The sequence below is a fragment of the Mobula birostris genome, chromosome 2 (genome assembly GCF_030028105.1).
Source record: "Mobula birostris isolate sMobBir1 chromosome 2, sMobBir1.hap1, whole genome shotgun sequence".
Lineage (NCBI taxonomy): Eukaryota > Metazoa > Chordata > Chondrichthyes > Myliobatiformes > Myliobatidae > Mobula > Mobula birostris.
In genome coordinates this window covers 22776524-22789303 of record NC_092371.1, presented here as the reverse complement: position 1 = coordinate 22789303, position 12780 = coordinate 22776524, and the positions used below count along the sequence as shown (strand labels likewise).

General features: G+C 41.6%; 1 protein-coding gene across 5 annotated transcripts in view; it reads right to left on the bottom strand.

Moving 5' to 3' along the window:
• The window catches only part of LOC140185134 (AP-1 complex subunit gamma-1-like), a 134676-nt gene extending 129737 nt beyond the window's left edge, over positions 1-4939 (bottom strand). For 4 of the 5 annotated variants that reach the window (XM_072238471.1, XM_072238493.1, XM_072238513.1 and 1 more), the window contains exon 1: positions 4854-4939. The gene's annotated coding sequence lies outside the window, so the exon portion shown is untranslated. The remainder of the gene's footprint in view (positions 1-4853) is intronic. The other variant, XM_072238483.1, reaches the window with a different exon arrangement.
• Positions 4940-12780: the final 7841 nt, after the last annotated feature.

Sequence of the window (12780 nt, the reverse complement as noted above, 5' to 3'; positions counted from 1 at the left end):
GTTTTTAATGCTTTCCTAATTCTCCAACTTCTCACTAATTTTTGCTATATTATATGCCTTCTCTTTTCCTTCAATGCCCTCTTTGACTTCCCTCGTCAGTCACGGTTGCCTCATCCTCCCATTTGAAAACGTCTTCATCTTTGCGATGTATCAATCCTGTGCCTTCCGAACTGCCATTGCTGTTCTGCTGTCATGCCTGCCACTGTCCCCTTCCAATCAACTTTGGCCAGCTCCTCTCTCATGTTTCTATAATTCCTGCTAGTTCACTGTAATACTGATACATCCGACTTTATCTTTTCCCCATCACACTGCAGGTTGAATTCTATCATATTACGATCACTGTGTCCTAAGGGTTCCTTTATCTTAAGTTCTCAAATCAAATCTGGTTCATTATACAACATCCAATCCAGAATTGCTTTCCCCTACTGGGCTCAACCACAAGCTGCTCTAAAAAGCCATCTCATAGGCATTATACAAATTTCATCTCTTAGGATGTAGCACCAACCTGATTTTCCCAATGAACCTGCATATTGAAATCCCCCATGGCTGTTCTAACATGGCCCTTTTTACATGCCTTTTCTTTCTCCTGTTATAATTTGTATCCTGCATTCTAGCTACTGTTCAGAGGCCTGTATATAACACCCATAATGATTTTCTTTCCTAGTAGTTTCTTAAACTTTACACACAAGGAATTTTTTTAAAATGGATGGCTTTGTGGTGGACAGATCACATAATTGTTGTGGTATCAGAAAAGTTGTGGAGAGATAATATTGTGAGTGCCATTTAACAGTCATGTGAGAACTGATAATCTGGTTTAGATTGTATCACTGAGGAACAGCAACCACAGAATTGCTGTGAAAGATAAGAGTACTGTATCCCCAGAGATGACTGCAACTATTGGGAGAGAGACCATCCCACTGTGTCCCTCTTCTCATTGTTCCTCCCTGCACCTCCCTTAGTTGATTCCATGCTTTCATATCAGATTCCATCCTCTGCAGCTTTTTATTTTCTCCATCTATTACCTCCCAGTCTCTACTACAGTATCAAATAATTCCTTCTCTATCTGCATATCACTCCTCAAAAGATGTTTGCCAGGCCTTGCTCCACCTTTTTCCTGCACATCTTTATACTGTCTATCTCTCTTCCATCTTTTTCTTGAAAGATCCATTTTCCTACATAGATCCTGCCTGTTTCAGTTCCTCCGGCGCCTTCATTTATTTCCGTTCCTATTTTCTAATATTCATACATTCTAAATAAAGTATCAACACAGTTAACATAATGCTTCTTGTACTACCATGTGACACAAAGCAATCTAATATGTGTGTGTGTCTCTCTCTCTCTCTCTCACACACACACAGGATTCCAGTTAATTTGGACACCAACTCTATTAAGCAGCTGCCCCAATTAGCTGAAGTTTCATGGAAATAGTTAAAAGGTATCTTAAAAAAGCAAGCTTTAAGTAACATATGCTATTAAATGAAATACAGAACAAATTGCAGTACAACCAATATCTCTACAATACTATAAAACTGTGCATTAGTTCCTAATAGCTATTGACAGAGGAGTTCATCTGCCTACTTCTTTCGACTGACTGTCAACGAACAAAATCAGCACAGACACCAAGTGCAGATAAAGGACTGCCTTCATACAATGCTTTTGAAGATTACATCCTCCAAATCTTCATTTTCATTGTAACATTCATGATGATTGTCAATACATTCGTAATTTCTAACTCAAAGTAACGAAATTGTTTCATTTTCACTGCCGACCATTTCTGGCATCACCAAGCCTGAACGCTTGAAACATTGGCGAGCAAAACAATGTCTTAACACTTATTTCACACCAACCACCAGCGACAAAAATCACTGCTTTTTGAACACAAGCAACTGATGCTATTTAAAAACTGCTTGCTCAAAGCATGGTATAGTGCTAAGAACCACGCAAATGCACCCAACTGACACTAGATAGAAACTGTGCAGCAAGTCTCCTGCCCCAATTAAGTAGCATAGCATCCCAAATAAACAAAGGGAATCCCAGGTAGTTTCTCAATTTAGTTTTTGTTCTTTAAGAGTGGTCCCAAACAAGTGGCTACCCTGATTAATGGGAATCCACTGTCGTGCATTGATCTCTCCCTGGAAATACTAAAGACTTTATCATTGACCCTGAGATGGGGGAGGTAGGGAACAGCACAATGGTGTGAGTGTCTGAATGATAAGGCAATAACTTGGGCCCTTATGAGTGTATGGTATATGTACATATACACACACACACACACATTTTGTTCTATTTTATTTTTATTTAGTGATACAAGATACAGCTCGGAATAGGTCCTTCAAGACGCATGGTCACAGCAACCAGACAACCCTGATTAACTCTAACCTAATCACAGAACAATTTAAAATAATTAATTAACCTACCCGGTATGTCTTTGGAATGTGGGAGGAAACCGGAGCACCCAGGGAAAATCCAGGCATTCCATGGGGAGAACGTACAGAGATTCCTTACAGTGTTGGGAATGAACTTTAAACTCCAGAACACCCCAAGCTGCAAGAGCATCGTGTTAACTGCTATGCTACCAATGTATGTATGTACACATGCGCGTGCACACACTAACACACATACATATGCACACACATCTGTTAAGATGCCTCATTTGAAGTGGCATGGCTGGATAAATGTACTCTTCTCTTAGGGCCTTCTATTGTTTGGGAAATTCAAAACCAGACTTTCTACAAAAGTAGATGCATCTAAATTTTATGTTTACTAAGTAACAAACAGGAAACAAAAGATAAAAAACACAGATGTTTGAAATATGAAACAAAACCAGAAAATGATGGATTCAGCAATTCAGGGAGCACAAGAGAAATTCATAGAGTTAATGTTTCAGGTCAAAGATCTTTCATCAAAATTGACAGTTTTCCAACTTAAACTGTTTCTCTTTCCACTCAATGTTGTCTGAGCTGCAAAGTGTTTCCAACATTTCCTCATTTGTTTCGAATAACAAAAATTTTCTAACATTTTTTTAGAGAATCAAAATGATGTATCAAAAAGTTTGTGACATTAGGACTTTGCAAGTATAGGACAGCATCAACCCACACATTATATCCCCTTTTCAAATTCTTTTCAGAACTGAAACCATGCTTCACCACACAGAACATTAGTTACTTAATAGATTCAAGATTAGAAACCATTCTCTTCAGTACAACACACTTTGTTACTACATAAAATATTTCAGATGAAAAGTCTAGGACCTGAAACCATTAACCATTTCATTCTGCACTGATGCTGCCTGGCTTGCTGTTGAGTTTGTACAAGACATTGGTGAGCCATAATTTTAAGTATTGGGTGTAGTCTGCTCACCTACCTACTGGAAACATATCAATAAGACTGAGGTGTACAAATAAAATTTACAAGAATGTTGCTGGGACTTCAGCAACTAAAGTAATTGGGAAAAGTTGAATAGTTTAGTGGTTTCTTTTCCCTGGAATGCAGGATAATGAGGGGAGATTTGATAGTGGTATACAAAATTACAAGGGGTATAGATAGGGTAAATGCAAGCAGGCTTTTTCCACTGAAGCTGGGTGAGACTTAGAGTTAAGGGAGAAAGGTGAAATGTTTAAGGGGAGCCTGTGGGGAAAACTTCTTCACTCAGAAGGTGGTGTAAGTGTGGACAAAGCTGCCAAAAGAAGTGATGAATATGGGTTCAAATGCAACATTTAAGATAATTTTGGTTAAGTACATGAATTCCCCAGTCCTTGTGAAGGGCCCTCCATAGACACTGACTGGCCTTCTGTGCTCCTCCAGCATTTTGTATTTTGTTCTGGGTAAGTACATGTATGGGAGTTATGTAGTGCTATGGTCCAGGTGTGGGTCCATAGGTCTAGGCAGAGTTACAGTTCAGCATGAACTAGGTGGGCCGAAAGGCCTGTTTCTGTTCTGTAATGCTCTATGACTCTAGCACTTTCAAGTTTTATTTCAAAGTTCTAGCGTCTTAATTATATTTTGCTTCTAGATTTTTTTCTGTTAATATTGGACATATGATACGAAATAAACATGCTGACTTTATACTCCTGAAATTGCATGCAAGGAATCCTCAACGCCAAACACCCCTATGCCGCAACAAACATTACTTGCGAGTCAAGGTACGGAAGTACAAAGGGGGCAAAAAGTGCTTTGGACAAAACCAATGGACAAGCAGGAAAATAATTAAAACGTATATGGAACCCGAAGATCTGCGGCTGGTACCATGAAACAAACTCAGTGAAAACCACATGAACATTTGCAATGCACCCAGTATTTCCAGCCAATTTTATTCCGCTCCTTCTTGAAGCCTGGCATCGCCAGTGGTTGTGTGTTTTTGTTTGACTGACATCCTTCGCCATGGTCGGGATATGTGGGTGGGGGGGGAAGCCTGGGTGCCCGGGGCCGCAGACACCGGGAGTACCTTGGTGTCAGAGACCAGGTGGGAGGAGGAAGGGATGGGTGTGTGGGATGCCAGCACCCAGGTGAGAGGCCTGCCGCAGTAGGGGGCCTGGGGGTGTGGGCTGTGGAGGACCGGGTCAGAGGCCAGCAGCAGGGACGGCGGCGTTGGGGGAGAGCGGAAGAGAGACCCACTACAGGTAGAGGTGGGTGTGAGGGGTCCGCTAAAAGGAGGGTTGATGGTTGAACCGAGGTGAGAGGCCCGCTGTAGCGGTACGCTGCCTGTGCACCTGTCACAGGAGAATGGACACAGCTCTCCATCACCCCTCGCCCTCCATCCGCCGCCTCACCCAGCACCCTACCCCTCCGTCACCCACTACTACCTCAGCCATTCAGCGACGGTGCAAAGGGCTGTCCACCACCCCGTTACTCACCATAACCTGCCAGGGCAACCGACACAACCTCCCCGTTATCCCCCGCTAAGCCGAAAGATGGCGGCCGTTTGAAGTCAGAAAAGGCCTTAACGCGCCTACGCAGCAAGACCTCTTGGCATTCTGGGAGTTGTAGTGCACCTGTCCCAGTTGAGCTGGGTGGACTTCAACTCCCTGAAGCATCTCTCCATGCAGCTGGATGCGGTGGATCCTGGATATTGAAGTTTCCTCAGCCCTTCGGCTCGCAGTATAGTAGTCGTCACTGCATAACCGTAACGGTCCAGGAACCCCGGGGATTTCTGTAGCTGCAAGTGAAAGCAAAGTTTCCCTGGAATTTTCCCGATTGTACAGTAAATAGCCGTAAATGAAGACAACAGAGATTTTCCGGAATAATAAGGAAATCTTGGTTATTTTACAGTTTGTAAATAGAATGGTAAATCAAGTTTTATTCCTAAACTTGCCAAATATGAGCTTTCAACCACCCTAAAATCAAATATAATCGCGCTACGATTTTTTTTTCACGAATGTAGTGGTCTAAACGGTACGAAGTTGTAAGGTTTGTTGATAGATTCATGCTAAAACCACTCAATATAAAAAAAATGACTCTTTTCGTCCCATTTTAAATCTATCCCTCCCTCCCCCTTCTCTGCAACTTAAATTACATTTTAATCTCTCTTTCATAGTTCTGACACATGCTTTGCAGTTTTATTTTGGTTTTAATTTTTAAAAATCTATTCTGCTGTAATTAAATGATAATTATGCATCAGCCAATTTACAATGAGAGATAAAGCAGAAGACGATGTTAGCAATCATAATACTGTTACAGAAAAATTGTCAAGATGAAGCAAGGTTTGTAGATAAAATATCTATACTCTATTAAGTTTGAGTAATATTCAGGAGTATAACACCAACTTAAAATGTCTTGGTATAATACATGGGAATTACTGAGAGTAAATCAATTTATTACATCCCTTCTGTACCTAATAACAAACACTCAGTGGCCACTTTATTAGGTACCTCCTGTTGGTGGTCTTCTGCTGCAGTAGCCAGTCCACTTCAAGGTTTGATATGTTATGCATTCAGAGATACACTTTTGCACACCTCTGTTGTAATACTATATGTGGTTATATGAATTACTGTCACCTTCTTGTCAACTTGAACCAGTCTAGCCATTTTCCTCTGACCTCTTTCATTATTATAGTGTTTTCACCCACAGAATTGTCACTTACTAGATTTTTTTTCTTTTGCACACCATTCTCTGCAAACACCAGGCTGTTGTGCATGAAAATCCTAGGAGATCAGCAGTTTCTGGGATACTCAAAGCACCCTGTCTGGCACCAGCAATCATTACACATTAAATGTCACTTAGATAATATTTCTTCCCCACTCTGATGTTTGGTCTGAACAACAACCAAACCTCTTGACTATCTTTCCATTCTTTCCTGCATCAAGTTGCTACCACATGATTGGCTGATTAGATATTTGCATTAATGAGCTGGTGTACAGGTGTACCTAATAAAGTGGCCACTGAGTGTTTGTCAATAGAATGATTTGGTGTCATAAACCAGGTGGTGGAATATTGTGAAGTTTAAGGTGGAATCATGAAATCAAAATACTTCTGGAACTTTCACATTAATTAAAACTAATGTCAATTAGCAATGTTTGAGTCAATCCAGTGATGGCAAGGGAAAAAAGAAAAAAGAAAGCATGGAAGGTGTATGATTGGCTGGAATTAAGCTGGGGTCTGATCAGCCCCGGCTGGGTCACCTGGAGGAGGTTGTATGATGTCGAAAGACCCGAAACACCCGATGATTCCAGGAACATCACTGAAGATGTGTCCAGAAGCATCAATAGATGTATGTACACAGTGAACCAATGACAGAGGGAAGACTACAAGGTGAAAGCAGTGGGGTTGAGGAGGAGAAAAAAAAGAGGATCAGCCATGATTAAATGGCAGAGCAGACTCGATGGGCCAGATGACCTAATTCTGCTCCTTTGTCTTATGGTCTTAAATGGATATGTCAGCCTGAGTCTATGATGGTTGTAAATAGTGACAATATGATCAGTAGCAGCAATGCTGAAAAAAATGCAAAAAACAGAACTACCTTAAATATATTTCAAATCCCAGTTATTCCCTGCAATAATTCTGATACACTGGAGATAACGTTAAGGTACATTTGTTTTCTTCTGTTACAGATCCCAGAATCACCTTTAATAAATAACTGCATATTTAAATTGTAGTGGGATGGTAAATTGTTGGTTCCTGTCAAATCTCTCCAATGTTCAATGCACTCTTTGCAATTAAAGACCTTCTATTGCAGGCAATTGATCTTCCTCCTTAGAATATGTGCCACATTGTATCTGAATAGAGACTGCATGCAATAAGTACATTTCTGAGGAATGAGTGTGCCACTTTCAATGGACTAGTTTGCTTATTTGTTTAATATCTCGTTTCATGATACCCTGTGAGTTTACATTTGCCATACTTGGACAGTGAATTTGAATTTATTTAAATTTTACATCCATCCCACAATATGATGGAGTAAAAATCTTTGTGTTATGACTCTGTCGCAATGTACAGACATTTGAATTTAAAAGTCTAATGGCTTGTAGAAAGAAGCTGTCTTGTAGCCTGTTGGTCCTGGCTTTAATGCTGTGGTACTGTTTGCCAGATGGAAGCAGCTGATACAGTTTATGGTTGGGGTGACTGGTGTCCTGGATGATGTTCTAGACCTTCTTTATGGACCTACTCCTGTAACTGTCCTCAGAGGAGGGAAGTTCACATCCACAGATGTGCTGGGCTGTCCGTACCACTCTCTGCAGTGCCCAGCGATCAAGGTTGGTGCAGTTCCCATAACAGACAGTGTAGTGATACAGCCAGTCAGGATGCTCTCAATGGTGCCCCTGTAGAAGGTCTTCAGAATCTGGGGGCCCTTGACGAACTTCTTCAGTTGCCTGAGGTGGAAGAGACATTGTTGTGCTTTTCTTGCCACACAGGTGGTGTGTATAGTCCAGGTGAGATCTTTGGTGATACACACAAAAAGGCTGTGAAAATATACAGTACTGATGCTGGATATCTGATTTTAAAAAGGAAGTAAGAAGGAAGAATTGCTAGTAGCACTCAGCAGATCAGTCAACATCGGATGAAATGGGAAGAGATTTAATCTTCATGTTGAAGACCATTCATTATTAGCTGCCCTGACCTACTCAGGGCTTTTAGAATTTTCTGTGTTTTCAAAATTGATTATTTGTCACATCCTCCAGAGTTTGGCTGCCTGAATTCAACCTCTAGTTTGTCAACAGACACTACCTAACCATCGACGCCTGTGTATCCTATCATCGCCAGCTATTGTCTGTGAGAAAAGTCAGTCTATAGTTCTGTGGCAGACCAAACTGCAGCAAAAAATTTCTGAAGAGTGTCTCCCTGTAGAATTCAACGAAGGAGTTGATGAGACATAAATGGATAACTATCGTTTAGAAATGCTGAATGAATAAGTGGATAGAGTCATATGGCACAGAAACAAAGACAAAGAAAAGGGATCTTCAGCCCATGTAGTCCATGCCTGACCTTTAATCTCCCTAGTGCTATCGACCGGCACCAGGACCATAGCTCTCCATACCCCTCCCATCCATGTACTTATCCAAACTTCTCTTCCAAGTTGAAATTGAACCCACATCTACCATTTCCACTGGCAACTCATTCTACACTCTCACTATCCTTTAGGTGAAGAGTTTCCGCCTTAGGTTCCCCTTAATTTTTTCACCTTTCACCATTAACCTATGACCTCTAGTTGTAGTCTCACCCAGCCTCAGTGGAAAAAGCCTGCTTACATTTACTCTATCTATACTCCTCATAGCTTTGTACATTTCCATCAAGCCTCCTCTCATTCTCCTACGCTCCAGGGAATAAGGTCCTCACCTGTTCAACCTTTTGCTATAACTCAGGTCCTCATGTCCCAGCAACCTCCTGATAAAAGTTCTCTGCACTCCTTCAATCTTATTGAAATCTTTCTTGTAGGTAGGTGACCAGCAACTTATACAACTTTAACATAATATCCCAACCCCTGTATTTGATACTCTGATTTCTGAATGCCATCGTGCCGAAAGCTCTCTTTATGACCCTGTCTACCTGAGACACTACTTTCAAGAAATTATGCATCTTTATTCCCAGATCTCCCTCTTCTGCCACACTCTTCAGTGCCGTGCCATTCACTGTGTAAGATCCACCCTAGTTTGTCCTCCCAGCATGCAAAATCTCACACTTGTCAGCATTAAGTCACTTCAACCATTTTTTAGCCCATTTTTCCAGCTGGTCCAGATCCCAGCAAGCTTTGATAGTGATGTTCCATCTAGTTTTTTTTCACAACTACGCAGACCTACCATTGCTCTGAGCAGGATGTTTGTACAAGCCTGAAAACTGTATTGGTTCAAAAACAAAGTTTCTTTTGTAATATGCGTACTATGAATATTTAGAATGGAAATTAAATTATCACAAATTTTATTTCATTTATTTATTGAAGGGTATAATGAAATACAGTACAAGAAAGCAAATCTTTCGTGTTTCAGAAGCCTTTTCTTGTCTAACTTTATTCCAATGGTGTGGCAACAAAGGCTATGTGTGCAGGAGTATTTCAGTTATTGCGTGGCTGTGCACCTGATAGCTTAGAGGGACCAGTGTTTGAAACCCTTCCTCACTGTCCACTATCTTGGTGTCACCCACAAATTTGCTGATCCTGTCTAACGTGCTATCATTCAGGTTGTTGATATACAGTAGATGGCAAACAACGATGAACTCAGCACCAATCCCTGAGGTGCACCAGTCAAAGAGGCAACCATCCAGTACCGGCCTCTGGCTTCTCCAACAAAGCCAATGTCAAATCCAATTTACTGTCTCAACCTGAATATCAAGTGACTGAACCTTCTTGGCCAACCTCCCATGCAGAACCTTGTCAAGTCCACGTAAACATCCACTGTCTTTCCCTTATTGCCTACTCGTCTTTGTGTTATGTGGATCATTACAGGAAGAATCCCCTGCAGTATAATATCTAACCCTCAAATCCTGTCTGTACAAGTCAGATCCCAAAAAAATAACATACCAAATTTCAAATTCTAGGAACACTTCAAAAAGCATCTTCTATCCTGTCTGCTCTGTTATGTATTTGTGCTTGAATTGCTGTACAGTAAAGAATGTCACAAGTCAGTACATGCCTGATGCTCAATGTTTCAGAAATACATCCCAGCATCATGTCGTGAGCCATAATGTTTTCAGATTCTCTGAAACAAGCCTTGATCTCCAGTAGTCATTTCCTGCAAGGTCTGAATGCCATCTGGCATTCCTAACTGACTTGAAGTACATATTACATTCTAGGAAACCCAATAATTACATCTCAAAGTCACAGAAATCCTTTCCATATGCAATACACCATATATGAATGGAACAACCTGTGGGAGCTCGGCACCCTCAGATGAACATATGTACAGTAACTTGGATCTCAGGAGAAAATTGCAATGAGATGTCAGATTAAAGGGAGAGTTCACACTCCAGTTCCCGACTCTCAGGAATCCACGACCATACCATGTATGATCACAGATAACAGACCACCTTTAATATTTCATTAACATGAGCGAAACCAAAAGACGTGCTTTACACCCAATGCCAGGCCACAGAGAGCAGCTTCCATCACATCCCTTTGGGTGTAGGTTGGAGATCCATGATCTTGGCAGTGACAGCACATGGATCAGGTGCTGTGTGTCTCTAGTAAAATATACTCGCTCTGTGGCCAGGATGAAGCCACTATCCACACTGAGCTGCTCCACTGTTTGTTCATCCCACCCAGCTCCACTCTCATCACCTCTCTACGTTGATCCATGGGCCATTGTTTGGTTTTATCAAGTTCCCACATGGCACTGCCATCACTAATGGATCTCTCTCTATAATACCATAATGATCCCTTTTTGGCGATAACTATATAGGCGCTTTCATTCTTCAGAACCTACCCTAAGTGTCAGACACCCGTGTAAAGACCAGAAGTACAATTACATTCAGTGTCACTAGTCCCCAGACCTTGCTCTTAAATCTATTGGGAGATTGTACTGCATATAACAGTCGCATCTTGTCCTTGGCATATTTTTGAATCTACCACAGTACCAAGTCACCAGCTCCAAATTTACTCCTTTAATCATCCACTGAAAATTAAACTGCCGGCCTGTTAACCAGCTTGATGGGAAAGGTTTTGAAGTGTTTGAAGGTTCACATTAAACTGCCCCATTGACAAATGTTAATAATTTTAACCCCGAGATCATAAACTCAAAGATAATTTTCTTTGTCATATAAGAACCTGCCAAATACCATGCTATCATCAATCAAAATCTTTCCATTGGCAAATCAACCGATGAGCCAAGGAGCTGAGCGGGTCAGGGAACAGAATGTACTAGAGAAGAAAGGGTTGGTTCAAAATGGTCTGCGGGAGCTTTAATCAGTGTAGTTTTTGACAGAATTGCCCAATGGATAACAAGTGCCTGAACACGCTGGCTAATATTCGTTCAAAGGAACACATGGATGACAAGCAACCCTCATAATCTTCCTTGGTAGCCTAAAGCCCAATTGCATGAACACTAAATTTTTCAACTTCAGCAAACCTTACTCATGTCTTCCCTTCCCACCTCTTTCCCCCTCCCTCTCTCTCCCTCTCCCTCCCTCTCCCTCCATCAAATACTCCTCCGGTCCTACAATTTTTGTTCCCGAAACCCCTCCAACATCCATCACCTACTTCTTCTTGCTTTCACCCACTACCCAGATATTTTCCACAGTGTATCATTTACACCCCCTCCCCCCAAATCCCATCTGGTTCCAACCACCCTTCATCTCTTCTTTAATGCCTCCCATTATCACCTCCCTTTCTCATCAGATTCCAGCACTGATAGCTTTGTGTTCCCACTGATCACCCTCCATCAGCTCATGGTAGGATATGGCACAGGGAGGCACGGTAACATAGTGGTCCATGCAACACCAGCAATCAGGGTTCTGTTCCTGTCTCTGTCTGTGAGTACATCCTCCCCGTGATTGCGTGAGTTTCTTCCAGGTGCCCCGATTTCCTGGCACGTTCCAGAGGACATACGGTTAGGGGTAGCAAGTTGTGGGCATTCTATGTTGGCACTAGAAGCATGGTGACACTTGCGGGCTGCCCCCAGCATATCCTTGGACTGTGTTGGTCGTTGACACAAACAACACATTTCACTCTCTGTTTCGAAATACTTGTAGCAAATAACGCTAACCTTTTTAAAAATCAGCTTTCTCCACCTTTACAGTCAACTGCCCCAACCTGTCTACTTTTTTCCTGGACAGCTCCCAACTCTCACCCACCTGCCTTTGCCTCGCAACTTCACCTTTCCTCATTCTACCTATCATCTTCTCCCACTCATCACCCTCTCCACGATCCTCATGCTCCTATTGACGATTGGTTATCGTGCAGAAGACCAGGAAGCCAGAAGGCTTCTACTGCTGCAAAGGTCAAGGAAGAGAATGCATTGAGGACCAGTTTATGAGCCTCAATTATTCACAATCTTATGCCATAGAATATACTATTATTATCAAGGTAGATACTTGGAATTTTTTGGGGAACGAGAATGCCAGCAGCACAATTTAGGTTCATGATCTCAAGAGACTGCAACTCAGTGAGCTTTATGGTAAAATTTGATTAAGCTTAACAGAAACTGAAACTGATAAATAACTGAAATGCACAAGTTTTGCAAATGATTAAACCATTGGATCACCAGAAGAGACCTTACACACATATCCAGGAAGGTTGCGATATTCTGTTGAGTTTTAACAAAATGGCATTGATATAATGTTAATTCTGGGGCTTAAATGTATCAGTTGAAATCGGACTGCAAGTTATTTTCCGCAACCTAACTGTAGCCGCAGTTTGCT